General features: G+C 33.9%; 1 non-coding gene across 1 annotated transcript; it reads right to left on the bottom strand.

Moving 5' to 3' along the window:
• Positions 1 to 9,463: 9,463 nt before the first annotated feature.
• On the bottom strand, positions 9,464 to 9,570 carry LOC112650012 (U6 spliceosomal RNA). The gene has a single exon (XR_003129871.1). It is a non-coding gene; the product is annotated as a U6 spliceosomal RNA (small nuclear RNA).
• Between the last annotated feature and the right edge of the window lie 5,894 nt (positions 9,571 to 15,464).

Here is a 15,464-nt window from a genome sequence, read left to right as displayed (position 1 = left end):
TGAACTAAAATGGAAAAATAACAAAATGAGAGGCATTGATAGAGAGCTACAAGACTGTGTAGCCCTGGTGGAGAGACAAACACATAAATCACTGAACAGAGTAGAGGACCCAGAAAGAGACCCACAGAAATATACAACTGATTTTTTATAAAGCTGCAAAAGTAATTCCATGGAGGAAGGATAGCCTGTCTAGCAGAGTCCTAGAGCAATTGGACATTTATAGACTGAAAATATGGACATCAACCTATAAATATTGACTTCTTATACAACAAATAACTCAAATGGGTTTCAGATTTAAATGGAAAACAAAATTGTAAAAGTTTTACAAAACAACCTGAGAAAGTCTCAGGACCCTAGAGATGGGGGGAATAAAGCCAAAAGCACAATTGATAGAAGGAAAAACTGATAAATTCTACCTCACCAAAATGAAAAGCTTTTTTTCTGCAAAATACTTTGTTAATAGGAACATCATGAAAGATACAGACTGGGAGAAAATATTTCAAACTACATATATACCAGAGAATTGTAAATAGAATATATAAAGAACTCTCAAACTCAACAGTAATAAATAATAATAATAATAATAATTCAATTAAAAAATGGGGAAAAGGCATGAAAAAAATATTTCACTGAAGAGGTAATTTAGGTGGTAAATAAACAAATGGCTGGATCATATGATAACTGCATGATTAAAAAAAAAGTTAGAGAAACTGCTACACTGTTTTCCAGAGTGACTAGACAATTTTAGATTCCCACTAGCAATATATAAGTGATCCAGTTTCTCTGCATCTTTCATCATTTAGCCATTCTTATAGGTGTATAGTGATACTATTGAATTACAATATTGTACACCCAAAACTAATATAACTAACTGTATATTAGCTGGAATTAAAATAAAAACTTAAAAAATATATTCTCCATTGTTAAAATGCTATTTGACTTTCCAAATTACAGTGGAACAGTTAAGTTTTGAAATCTACTGATTCTAAATGCAATAGAAACAAGAGATATAAGCAAACTGTGTTTCTCCCTAACCCAAAGTTGATTATCTTAGTTTTCATTTCAGAGTGATTGATGCTTTCCGGACAATCTGGAGCAGGTTGACAACTATGTGGGACAGAAGATTCATAAAAGGCCTCTTCTAGAATTCATTTTTCCAAATAAGTGGTCCAAAATCTGCAATCTGCTCAGAAATATTTGGAAAATGATGCATACCCTATGCCCCACTTAGTTACATTGAACATTAGGGTATTAAAAATTTCTTGAGAATATCTATAGTAAAGAACCTGTTAAATACATAAAATGTGATGTTATCTAGGTGCTGAGACTTTGGGAAGTAAAACAAACGAAATCCAAAAACTTCATGAAGTAGGGGAATAATTACCCTTATTTTATAAACCCATTGGTCTTATAAAACCTATAAATTCTATAAATTTCTACTATAGAATTCTTATTTTTCTTTAAGTGTCGTTCTTTACATTTAAGAAAACCTCTGGGTTGTCTGAAATAAAATGGAGCTAAGATAGGCGGAAGTATTAGTTTATAATACTTGAAATAGATCATACTGTGCAAGAGACCTAAAATATATTATCTGATGGTTTAAAATAAGACTTCCCTATTCCTTCTAGTCTGAATTGTCCAACAATTAATCACCACATTGGATTATTCCATGGGCAGAAAATTATTTTTAAGACATTGGGAAGTGAGTCAGAACTGGGGAAGGTTCCTCTAGGTTACAAGTTTGGAGAATCAGGTAAATTGTTGATTTGAAGAAACCATGATGTTAAATTTAAGGCATGAGGTGCAAGGAATAAATAACAATCACATAGAAGGCAAAGTAACAGCATTCTGGAAGGTAGTGAACTATCAGGGATCTTAGGGTGATCCCCAGATATTGGGCTTGATAAGGGAAAAGGGAAGATCAGAGTGTCTGAACAATGATTCTCAAACTCTGGTATGTTTCAGAGCTATCTAGTTAAATATGTTAAAGCTTGCTGCTTTTCCTTCTCCTCCTTCCCAACATGTTATTGATTTCAGTTCCATATGTTTGGGGTAGAGCCCAGACTTCAAGATTTTTAGTGAGCCGTCTGCTTGCTAAAGTTTTTGAATTATTGTTTTGTAACTGCCAAAATATTGTCATGAAAGAAGAGTCATAGTATAAAGATCACAGAAGACAAATTTTATAACTTTTCTTTGCATCTGAGAACGGACAAGGTAAAGTATCTTTCTGCCCTCTGAGCTGTAGAACCTTTGCTTCTATTCTAAGAGTGCTTCTCAGGTGAATTTTCTTGGGCTATTCTACACGCTAGTACTTTGAAGCAATTTTGAATTCCAAGTTTCATTTTAAATGTCTTGTTTTTATTTACTTTTTGATAAAAGTATCTACATGTAGTAATTTGTCCAATATCAATAGAAGTTTTATAACAATAATATACAACAAACAAATTTTGATTGACGGTGTGTCGCAAGTTCTATTTCCAATTTCACAAATGTCAATGAATATTCAGTAAGTAAGGGAAACTGTAATAATGCCCTTGACCAAAAATATACTTAAAAAGTTTAAACAGCACAGTTTCTTAGTATCATCTTAAATTCTGAATAAAAAATATATTCAGCTACTGAAACCTACTGTTTAACTCATTGTATTATGACTTTCCATTTAATATAAATTTGAGGAAGTGCTTATAATTTATTGAATATTTACATGTATTTTCATGTGGGCAAAACAGCTTCAACACTTCAAATATATATTCATTTGGAATACTATTTGAGGATGCATAATATAAATATTTGTATAGTTTAAAATTATGAAACATGCACAGCATGCACATGAAAAAATATAACCAGAATTGATTTAATCTTGGTAAGTATTACTTTCCAAATTTTAATTGAATGACTAGGAGTTCAGAGCATATATATCACTTAAAAGTGTAATTAATGGCAAATGTATAAAAAAGCTAAGTCTAAGTGTTGGCATTTTGCTTTTATAGGAGCCAGATAATTCATTTTTAGTACAAGGATTGATTTTTAATACTCGAAAAGGACTGCATTCTCATTTCATGTTTACTCCAAGCCTCAGATTTTGTGAATTTGGCTTTCTTTCTTTATAGTGCCATTCTCCTGAGATCCTTCAAGAGAGGAAAGCAAATCACCAGTCAATATTTAGACTTGGGCATTCTTCTGATTAATGAAAGGGCCAGTACTTGGTCTCTTAAGGCACCTTGGGCAATTTTACAGGTTTATCCAGAGCAGACAATCAAAATCTTCATTAAGTAATTGTAATTCTGATTTTTGGCAGCCTTCATTACATTTACTCGTCAACTCTGATATTCACATAAGCATCTCACTGCCCGTTAGGTTCTTTAGTATTTTAATAAGCATTCTGTTCTTTTTTTTTTTTCCCCTAACATGAGGTAAGATATTGCAGATGGTAGCAAACAAAAGGTATGTATTCTGTGTTGTTAGCTCTTATTTTAGAGAAACAGAATAATGGAATTACAGTTTATACTGCATTGGCTAAGCATCATTTTAATGACTGGAAGGCATATGCAGCTGGTGCTGCTATAGAAATAGATTATGACTTACCACAGACATGGAACATTTGTTTTCCTGTGATAAACAATGATATGATTCATCAGTTGGAGACAAGCCAAAAGGAAAAAAACATTCTAACAAAAGTTAGGACCGTGGTGGCATATTATACTTAAAAAGATTCAATATGTCACCCCTTAACCTACATCTATTTAGGGAACCACCATTGCAAGCTTAATATAATTAAAGAGTGTTTTATAACATCAACTACTTAGTATAACTGATATAATAGTCCTCCATGCCTTTCTTAACTTTATAGTCACTAAAAAAACCCTCTTACAGACTCAGTTTTGTTGGTTGTTGAAAATATAAGCAGCTATGTAACAAATCCTCCGTGACAAAATCAAGTCAGACTTCTGCTCTAACCTTACTCTTCTTATTCTCCAGTGATTACTGTTGTATAAATCCACAAATGAGTCCTTTTGGGCATTTTCTATTTATGTGTATTATTACTGTAATGCTGTATTTTTGCTTATGGTATTAACCTTGATTATTTGCACTCAGATCTCTCCAGCCCCAATTTTTCATTTTCAAGGACTTTCAGTGCTATGCTTTGTACATGCCTAAGATTACTCATATAGGGATGTCTAGTTGCTCAGTGAGTGAGTGTCTGCCTTCAGCTCAGGTCGTGATCCCTGGGTTCTGGGATCAAGTCCTCATCAGGCTCCACAGGGAGCCTGCTTCCTCCTCTGCCTATGTCTCTGCCTCTCTCTCTGTGTCTCTCATGAATAAATAAATAAAATCAAAAATGATTACTCATATATAGTCTATACCCATAGACCATATTGTTTTGTAGCTCTGTACAATCTGTCTTGACCCTCCTATTCCCCTTCTATGGTATTGGTATCTGCCGCCAAGTCTTAACACATCTTGGTAACAGTCCCTTGTCTTTTTTTTTTTGGATCATTTTTAATTCTACCCTATACGGTGTTACAAGCAGAATTTTGTCTCCCAAAGTTCATATATCAAAGTCCTAGCCCCAGTCCCTCAGAATGTGATTATATTTGAAGATAGGATTCTTACAGAGGTAATTAAAATAAAAGGGGTCATTAAGTTTGGCCCTAATCCAATATAAGTGGTTATAAGAAAAAAGAGATTAGGACACAGACACATACAGAGAAAGACCATATGAAGACATAGGAAGAAGATGGCCACCTGGAAGCCAAGGACAAAGACTCAGAAGAAACCAACTCAATGACACCTTTATCTCTGACTTCCAGCCTCTAGAACAGTTAAGGAAATAAACTTCCATTGCTTGTGTCACCCAGTCTGATATTTTGTTACGGTGGCCCTAGAAAACTAATACAGATGGGTGTTGCTCAAATATACATGATGGATTGAAAACACACACTGATCTCTGTCCTACCTCTTTCCTCTTCCACTAAACTCTCTCCTAAACATATTAGAAGGGAAAATGATGTACATTCAAGGACAAGAAAAATAGGAAAGATAATTTCTAATGAAAGGCAATGACAAATGTTCCAAAGCAAATGAAGGAATCATAAATAATTTAGTAGTACACGGAAAGCTGAAATAGTCTCTGTTGCAACAGAAAGAAGTTAATGAGAATCAAGAAACTTTAGGGGGCTAAAGAATCCAGAGACATTCAAAAATTATGTGTAGAACAAAGCAGATATATGGAATGTGGATTAAAAAAAGGTTTGGTTGAAAATTTTGTTATACCCTATTATAGTGAGGGATGCTATGAGGATTACTCTATGAAGAAAGTGATCAAAAGATGTCCAAGAATTAGGCATAAACAAAAGGAATAGTGCTAAAAAATGATATTGAGTGGAAAATCTATATTCTTGAGTAAGATTCTCAGCACTCTTTTTCATCTTGGCTCTCAAATAATTAAAGTCAAGAATATTCCATTCTGACAATCTGGGGGAAGAAAACTAAGTAAAAACACCCATAGATGAGATTTCCAAACAAAATTTTAAGTTTCTCACTGTCAAATATGAATGACAATAGACAATGGTTACCGAATAACTAAGAAAAGTCTTTAATGTGAAAATACATAGAATAAATAAAAATTTCTTGACAAAAACTTAGGAGACAGAGCACAGAGATTATAAAAGGCAAAAAAAAACAATTTCCATAAAGAAAAACGAATACATTAAAAAAATATTCAGAGACTGACAAAGTATTCTGAAATTTAAAAATAAATAAAGAGTTTGGGAGCAAACTCTTAAAGCTTAGAAAATGGGAAGGTAAGTTGGAAGAAATAATCTAGAGGGGCTCCTGGGTGGCTCAGACAGTTAAATGACCCTTGATTTCAGCTCAGGTCATGATCTCAGAGTCATGCATGATCTTACAGTCCTGAGATCCAACTTGGCATCGAGCTTTGTACTCATGGTAGAGTCTGCTTCTTTTTCTATCACCCTCTCTCTTCCTCTGCCCCTTACATCCCCCAAAATTAAATATTAAAAGAGAAAGAACGAATGGATAAAGAAGATGTGGTTTATGTATACAATGGAATATTACTCAGCTATTAGAAATGACAAATACCCACCATTTGCTTCAACATGGATGGAACTGGAGGGTATTATGCTGAGTGAAGTAAGTCAGTCGGAGAAGGACAAACATTATATGTTCTCATTCATTTGGGGAATATAAATAATAGTGAAAGGGAAAACAAGGGAAGGGAGAAGAAATGTGTGGGAAATATCAGAAAGGGAGACAGAACGTAAAGACTGCTAACTCTGGGAAACGAACTAGGGGTGGTAGAAGGGGAGGAGGGCGGGGGGTGGGAGTGAATGGGTGACGGGCACTGGGTGTTATTCTGTATGTTAGTAAATTGAACACCAATAAAAAAAAAAAAAAAAAAAAAAAATAAATAAATAAAAGAGAAAGAACCTAGAAATTAGAACAAAAAGACAAAGAGAGAAAAGAAAATTATAGCTTTGATCTTTAAGTCTTTACATTCAATTAATAGTCTTCCTGAAAAGAAAAATAAAATATAAGGGAGAGAATGATAAATAAAATGATAAATAAATATAAGTAAACAAATAAAATTCCATAATTAAATTTCAAGCTGAAAGTAATAAAGGAAAACATTAACCCATACTAAGGAACATAATATTAAGTTTAAGAAACTACAAAGAAAGTAAGTTTAAAAGTTTATAGAATAAGAACTATAAGGAAAGATAAATACAAAATAAAATCACACTGGCTCTGTAACATAGCAAGGGTCTAATGGTAAGATTAGAAGTTAGATTAAAGTGAAAGAAAGCAAGAAAGCAACTGCTTCAAATTTCTCAAGAATTACTAATTTTCAAACATATATCGAAGGATAATAACTTCAGGGATTATTATTTCTCATCTAGTAATTCTATACCCAAACTGCTTTATAATTATTACTGCAATTTCATTCAACATGAGAAAAATGTTCTTATCAAAGTATGATATTTGACCAAACTACAGAATTTACTAAGGAAATGGCAAAAACCAGCCCACAGTTGATGTACCTCTCAGCCAGTTCAAGTGTAAGGTGAAAGAAGAGATGCTGTGAGACTATTTTTGGAGAAATCTGTTGTAATCCCCAACTCCTATATACAGGGGTATGAATGTGCAAAACCTGCTTCAACTCACATCTATTAAGTGAGGAATTCAATTTAACCACTGCAGACATTAATATATGCCCTGTGTAGATTAAAGGCATCATAGCAGGGAATCTGGCTCCTACTAGAAGTAAGATATAGGCAGAGAATTCATGTGAAGTTTCACTCAAAGTCATGACATATGTTCTAAAGCAAACTAGAAATTCCTGGAATTGTCTTGGAGGTGCTTCTCACAGATCATGCTGTTTCAAGAAATAAAGTATCCTTTATGATTAACACAGGTAGTTGCAGACATCTCCCCAGAGAAGAAGTTTCCTATGGTGTTCTCTTTCTCCCAGTATACTTGAGACTTTTTCTAAAGTATGTACAAACCTGAGGCACCTAGCTGGCTCAGTCAGTTCTGTAAGCATGAAACTCAATCTCAGGGCCACGAGTTCAAGCTCCATGTTGGGCGTAAAGCTTACCTAAAATAAATAAATAAATAAACAAATAAATATGGACAAACCCTCCTTTGACAAAACAAAATCTAAAGTTAATAAGAACTATGTGCTTAAATTGCCACCTGCATCCAAATATACAATATTCATTTCTTTCTGTTGGATAATAAAAGATTTTGGCCATCTCAATTACCCTTCTAGGATTTGGTTGTGTGTATGGAGGATCATTTACATCATGTCCTCAGCCATGTGTGTGGTTCCTCAGGTTTTTCTGAAACTTCAGTTAGTTTATTGTAAAATACCACTATCTTCTAACCTCAAGCAAAGACTTTTTCTCTTACGTGAATTCACTGGATGTGTTGTTTTTTTTACATTTCCCTATTTTTATTTTTATTATCTATTTAAATGTTTTCCTTTTTGCTTGCCAGAGTGCTATTTTTGGCTTCCTCTGTTCCCTATTTTTATTTTTATTATCTATTTAAATGTTTTCCTTTTTGCTTGCCAGAGTGCTATTTTTGGCTTCCTCTGAAGCTTCCCTAAGCGGGCATTCCTTCTATCTTTTCATGCTGTGGTACATTCCTATATTACACATACAGGAAACATTAGAACTTATCTAAGACTCCAGAAAGGAAAAATCTTGCATGTAACCATTCTAATAAACAAAATATTCTCTAACAGATAGTTAATATAGGATTAAGCGTGGAAATCAGCACTATTGTCTTTTACTAATTCCTTGGATACCTGGTTAGACATAATATGTGCCTGTTGTCATGCGTTTGGTATTTTTGGATGTTCAGATGGCAATAATTATATACTCCTTCCTCAACATTATGAAAGCCAATCTCTGAAGCAGACTTCCTGACATACAGCACACTGATTATCCTGTCATCCTAGACTACATTTTTTCACTTCTACTATTCTCATTGCCATTTCATCCTAAAAACATTAAATGAGACGGTAGGGAAAATACAGATCACCTAAATGTCTTTCTAGATCCGTGAATTATTTCCTCTTATTTTAGAGACTTAACCAGTGACTGGTAACTTTTTTAGTCAGCTAATCATGCATATAGATGACAAGTATTTTTTGATCTGTGTATGCATGTTTTATTGACATAATTCACTCTCATTTAGCACTGTTGCCCTCAGAAATGAGGAGAAAATGAGTTGTAAACAAAAAAAGAATACCTGGGTAGAAAAGCAAAGCAGAATGCCTATTTTCAAACACTTCAAGTCTATAAAAAGCAAGTTAGATATATTGTAAATATTTTCTAAATAGAAAAAGTGAGCAGCATATTCCTTGAATCTAAACAGTAAAGGTTCTTTATGTGAGTACCTTGTGTATATGTTGTGTTGTGTGCCTGCACTTGCAGGTGCATGTTTACATGTATTTAACTGCATACTTGATGTGTAGCAGAGGGAATCTATACCTTCTTTTTATCTTTGCACATTTGTTGGCCAAAATAAATTTCAGAGACATAGACATGGGAGTTTTTAGAATTAACCTCATTAAAAGACTTATAAAAATTAAGCAACATTTAATTGACTTTCCTGGTGTTTAAATAAGTTTATAGCAACACACCGTCTGTTTTGTTGTTCTCACCTTAAAATTATCCAACAAATAAAAAGTATGCCCTGTTGCATTTTCTAATTTTATTTAATACACTCTGAGGGTATTCAAAAAATTGTAAAACAAAAACAAAAAAAACTGTATCAACACCAGTTTTTTGGTTTTGATGTTAAATCTGTCAACTGAGTCATGACACTACATAAATTCTAAATTGTCTACTTCTTTGTGAATCTTTTCCATTTCATTTTCATATCTTTTTTCCATTCTAGAAAGATTCTTTTGTATTTTTATTTTTATTTATTTTTAAATATGGAATGCTTCACGAATTTGCGTGTCATCCTTGCGCAGAAGCCATACTAATCTTCTCTGTATTGTTCCAATTTTAGTATATGTGCTGCCGAAGCGAGCACTCTTTTGTATTTTTAAACTGTCCAAATACCTCTACATAGAAAAATTCAAACAATTATTGACAAATCCATAAAGGAACTGGGAAGATAGTTAAGATGGTTCTAAAAACAATATAAAATTAATTACATGAAAATAGCTACATTGTAAAACAATACATTTTAAGCTAGAAAGTGCTTGAAATATATTTATAAATTCTATACAGAGTTCAATAGTCATTAAATAGTTCATGTGCTTGTTAACTCAATCTACATAATCTTTTATTCTATCATGTAGGAGAAAAGGCAGTTTGAAGACAGCTTTTTCCTAAAATATTTATGATGTTCTATTATTTCTCATCAACACTGCAATTATATCTCATCATCAACACTGTAATTATTCATTCATTTATTCATTTATCTTATACAGATGTTAATCTGTTACTACATAATTGGCCCTGGCTATGTAATTAAGAGTAAGTCATAGCTTTTTACCTCCTGGAGCTTAATGTCCAGAGAGGTATGCAGACAAATAAGCTGATGTTTACAATAAAGATCACAAAGGAAAGTGAAGGGAGATATAAGAATATATAAGAAGAGGTAGGGATGCCTGGGTTAAGCAGTCAAGCGTCTGCCTTCGGCTCAGGGTATGATCCTGGGGTCCCAGGATGGAGTCCCACATCAGGCTCCCTATATGCAGCCTGCTTCTCCCTCTGCCTATGTCTCTGCCTCTCTCATGAATAAATAAATAAAATCTTTAAAAAAAAAAGAATATATAAGAGGCATCCATAATAGTTTTGACAGTTCAGGGAAAGCTTATGATTAGATGAGGATATGGTCATTGAGGGAGAAGAAGTAGGTTAGAGAAAAAGAAGAAGGAATTTTCCAAGCAAAGTGGTTTATGCAAAGACCCTGACATAAGGCAGTCAGGGAAATGGAACCTATAAATCCATGAGTGGTGGTAAAACCCTGGTTCTGAGGAAATGCAAATACAGCAGGAAGTGCAATAAAGATAAAGGCATGAGGTTGAGAGATAAGCAGGGCCAAATTAGAATGGTCCCAATAAGACATATGTTGATACTGGAACTGGTATAGGCCAATGTACTTTTTATTTTTAGAAACTTTATTCTATCTACAGTTTAGAAAATAGATTAAAGAGGTAAAAGGGATAAGATCAGGAAGTTCTGATCTTTCTCTATGCCCCGCTCCCAACTGGATTGAGGACTTAGTATTTCATTCTCAAGGACAATCCATCCATTAAATAATTCTAAGTATGGATTTACGTAATGTTAACAATTTGCAAAGATATCACTGGTAATGTTAAGAAGTGAAAACTAAAGAGGGAGATATTGGACAATGAAAAATCTATTCAAAGAGATAAAGGATTCAGGGAGATTACTGTAATAATCAGGTAGAGAAAATAAATCGTTAAAATTAGGTGGCAGCGGAGAATAGAAAAGGAAAAATAACCATTCAACAACTACTGAGTTGAGTAGGTGCAGCAACTCTGCCCTGCAAAAGCTAAAATATTCACTGCCTACACTTTAAGAGAAAGTCTGTCAATCCCTAGTTTAGATTATGCTTTGTAGAAGCATGAATGGTCTAACCTGGGAGCAATTTTATATTTGAGGAGAGAGCATGACCACATTTATGCAAGGAAGAGAAGGGGCACTGAAATACTGGAAAGAACAGGTAACTGTAGGAAGAATGTCTCAGAGAAGATAGAGGTAGAAGGAATAGCTTCAAACAAAGGAGGGACTTTTTTTCCACAGAAATGAGTGGGAAATATTAAGTCTGGATTTGGATGGAAATATATTTATCATAGAAGAAAAATTAAAGCATTCAGGTTTAGTGTTTTCTTTTTTTTAATTCTATGAAGTAGGAAGCAAAGACATTTGCTAAGACAACGGTGTAGGGGGAGAAGGCACCTGTGGGGGAAAGGCATTCTTTCAAAAAACACTTTGAGGGTTTGGCAGAAAGGGAAAAGTAAACAAATAATCTCATCTTTCTTGTCTGTCCCTGGGATCAAAGGAGCTGTAAACCAAGGGTTAGTAGTGGAACTTACCAGCTCAGTTATGACAACTGTGATTTCTCTTTCCATATACCTAGAAGAATTATTGAGAAAATCCTACTTTAAAAGTGTTAAAATAAGTATTAACTCATAGAACCTGACTTTGAGACAAATAGTTTTCAATTGGTTATTGAATTTAAGGTATTGTACTACATCCTTTTGAGAGTATAAAGATGTGATTATGTCTTTCATAGAGCTCACAATTGATAGGTAAGAGCAATATATGCATGAGTAAGGAAGGTCAGAAAAGCCTAAGTATTACACAGTCAAGGTTAAACAAAATCTTTATGAGGAAAAAAGCAAAACACGACAGAAGAAATACATAATTCTTCACAGTGATGGAGGTAAATTTCAACCAAGGAAGAAGGGATGTTTGTACATGAATAATGTGAAGTAACTCTCATGTGGTCTTTGATAAAGTTTTTTGTTTTGTTTTTGTATTTTAACTATGTATGCTGCACCCAATGGAAAACAACCATGTATAGAAGGTAAATGATACTGTTTTAAGATAGAAAGATAGAAAAATAGAATCTGTGCTTAATTAGCATCTCTCTTATAAAGGTCTAAATAAAAGTTTGCTACTAACGATTCTAACAAGGATAGCGCTAAAAGCATAAACACTACATTGCTAAAGCATTTACCTATGCCCCATAGATAACCTTAATTTTTGTACATGCAGGTAGAAGTTATCTCACATATATGAATCTAACCAAGAATGTAATGACAAACTGATAATCCATATCTAATCAACATAAGACTTTTACATAAAACTTTCTTTCAAATATTATAAATGTATGCCACAACATATTTCTGATACTCTTAAAATCTTATTGGGCATCCAAATCTTTTAATATTTATATTCTAGATTATGAGATCTTAAATATCAGGGACTCTTTCATTTTTATAACACCAAATAGTACCTTAAGTAGTAGAGTTTAAAATAGTTGATTTCATGATATTTTAATTCTAATTTTTTTTAATTGTAGGATACAAAGAATGAGATGTATAAAGAGCTCTAATTTTAAGTGCCCAGCACAATATCCACCCAGATGTGGGTTGTATAACCACAACCCACATCTAATTATAGAATTATACTACCACTGTAGAAGGTTCTCTCATGCCCCTTGTCAATGTCCCTCCCAGAAGCACTATTTTGATTTCTAGCATGCCTTTAAAAGTTTACTTTGATGAAAAGTATTTTTATAATTAATTTGGTAAAAATAAGCATTTATATTCTTAGATAACCAGTCACCAAGATAACAGGGGTTATTTCAATATAAATTTCCAGCCTAACTTTAACAATGACTAAGTTCACTAGATAATTACCACCAGGATCAAGATCATTTCGTGTTGTGCTGTGTATACCAGAAATAAAAAGCTCATTTAACAGCAACCCTTCAAAAGCATTACTCAAGAGTCATGATCATGTTCTAATTATTATGGGGTGTGTATTAAATCTCAAAAAACGTCAGACTCTTTGAAGGCAAAGAAAGCCTACATTTCATGCCCCTAAGTTAATGAAGAAAAAAATTCAAGGTTTGTACATTGATGGCAACTACAAAGGCTTTGTTAAGATAATAGCCTTACTCTTCTTCCCATATAACAGTGATGCTTCTGTTAAGGAGTTTCACAGAAGTTTGGCAGATTGAACAAAATTGATGAATAATGGCTTTCAATCGGTGGTGCAATATAGCAATGCCATTCACTTCATTCTAGTGTAGCTTGTCATATTTTCCAGACTTTTTTAAACCAGAAAACCAAGTCTTTGTGTGTACTGTGTGATAGAGTATTACACTTATGGAGTATGCTCCTCCATGGTGTTTCATACATAAAGGATGCAGCTCCTGATAGTCTTAATGGTAAATGGCAGATTTTCCATGGAATCTACTTCTAGATTGTGGAAGTTCAAAGAAAGAGAGGAACACGATGAACTTGGTTGGATATTAGTGAGTTATACATAAATAGTGGGCAAGGGGTTAAGCTGTTTGTACTGGCTGAATTAAATAAGAGATTCCTTCATTCAAGAAACATTTGTATAACTCCTACCATGAAGGACTGTGCTATCTATATATATTCTCTAAGGGAAACAAAGAGAATGAGAATTCCTGCCTCAGTAATTACTTAGTAGAGCAGAGAAGGGAAGACAAATAACCATGAACAAAGAAGTTTTACCACACACAAAAGGACAGATGTTAAAATCAGTGTTTATCAAAAACTTGAAAGTAGATTGAAATACCAAAGAATGTCCTGATGGCAAAGAAACAGCCTCATTTTAGACTTCTCATGAACTTTTACTGTAGCCATTAGTACCACCCTCTCTACCCATACCTAGTATCAAAACCCTTTTAATATATCTGTCATTATCATCCAATGAGACTCATTTCCTCATTGTGTGTCCTATGTACTCCAGGCTTTACCCAAAATGATAAATACTCCTTAGAAAGCATTTGTTCATCTCTTTTTATTAATTGCTTAAAGATTTAACTCTAAAACCATCTTCTCCAACTTCCCTAATTATGTGCACCACGGGTATATATTCTTCTACCATCAACATGTCCTCAATGTTTAGGTATAAATCTCATATTACATCACTGTGATTGTTTTCAGATTGCTTTCTACTATAGAAAGTACCACAAAAAAGGGTGATGTATGGAGTTTAATATTCACTTAGCATCTAATATATAAAAAGTATTCAAAATGCTTGTTAGGGGCTGGCTGGGTGGCTCAGTCATTTGAGTGGCCAACTCTTGGCTTTTCAGCTCAGATCATGATTTCATGGTCATGAGAAGGAGCCCCACATGGGGTTCTGCCCTCAGCCAGGGGTTTGCTTAAGATCCTTTCCTTCTGCCTTTCCTCCCAGCACGCATGCACATGCACACCAGTAGGCTCTTTCTCTTCTTCTCTTTAAATAAGTAAGTAAGTAAGTAAATAAATAAATAAATAAATAAATAAATAAATATTTTAAAAATGCTTGTTGGATTACAACATAGTTGAGTGGAGTGACAAAAGTTACTTCCACGTAGAGGAAGCTTGGCATAGTAGAAGACTGCAGTCAGAATCTGAAGTTTTAGATGCGAACCTCAGATCTATCACTGAGAAGCTGCAATCCTCAGCAAGCCATATCTGAAAGCAGAGAGACAAGAATTGATAATGAGTAGAAATCTGAGGTAAATGATGGAGTTTCATTTGCTCTCAGGTGACTCTACTTACTAGATAAGTAATTTTAATACAATTCACATTGCTTCATGAAGAATAACAAGGCACAATGTTTCATATTACTATAAAACAAAGGGAATGACATCAAAAGAATGAGTTGTGAGAAGAGGTTGCAAGGTGGTCAGCAAGGCAAAGGAAGATAGAAATTGTTGGATTTGGCTTCGAGATGGATACTGTAACAAGAATGAGTGATTTCCAGAGCTCAGATTATAACCTGTTTAAGGGTGACTGAAAGTCAAAGAAGAAGAGACTCTGGATGTAGTTTATGCTTTCAAGAAATTTGGAGAAATGAACATAGAAAAAGACTAACAGTTTCAATGTAAAGGTTTATCTTCAACAAAGCAGGAAAGAATATCCAATGGAAAAAAGACAGTCTCTTCAATAAATGGTGTTGGGAAAACTGGACAGATGCATTCAAAAGAATGCAACTGGACCACTTCCATACAGCATGCATAGATTAAAGACCTAAATGTGTGAGAGAAAACCATTCAAATCCTAGAGGAGAACACAGGCAGTGACCTCTTTCACTTCGGCTATAACAATTTTTTACTAGATATGTCTCTTGAGGCAAGGGAAACAAAAGCAGAAAGAAACTATTGGGATTTCATCGAAATTGAAAGCTTCTGCACAGTGA

Source organism: Canis lupus, chromosome 19 (assembly GCF_003254725.2).
Source record: "Canis lupus dingo isolate Sandy chromosome 19, ASM325472v2, whole genome shotgun sequence".
NCBI classification, from domain to species: domain Eukaryota; kingdom Metazoa; phylum Chordata; class Mammalia; order Carnivora; family Canidae; genus Canis; species Canis lupus.
This window is presented reverse-complemented; position numbering and strand designations above follow the sequence as displayed.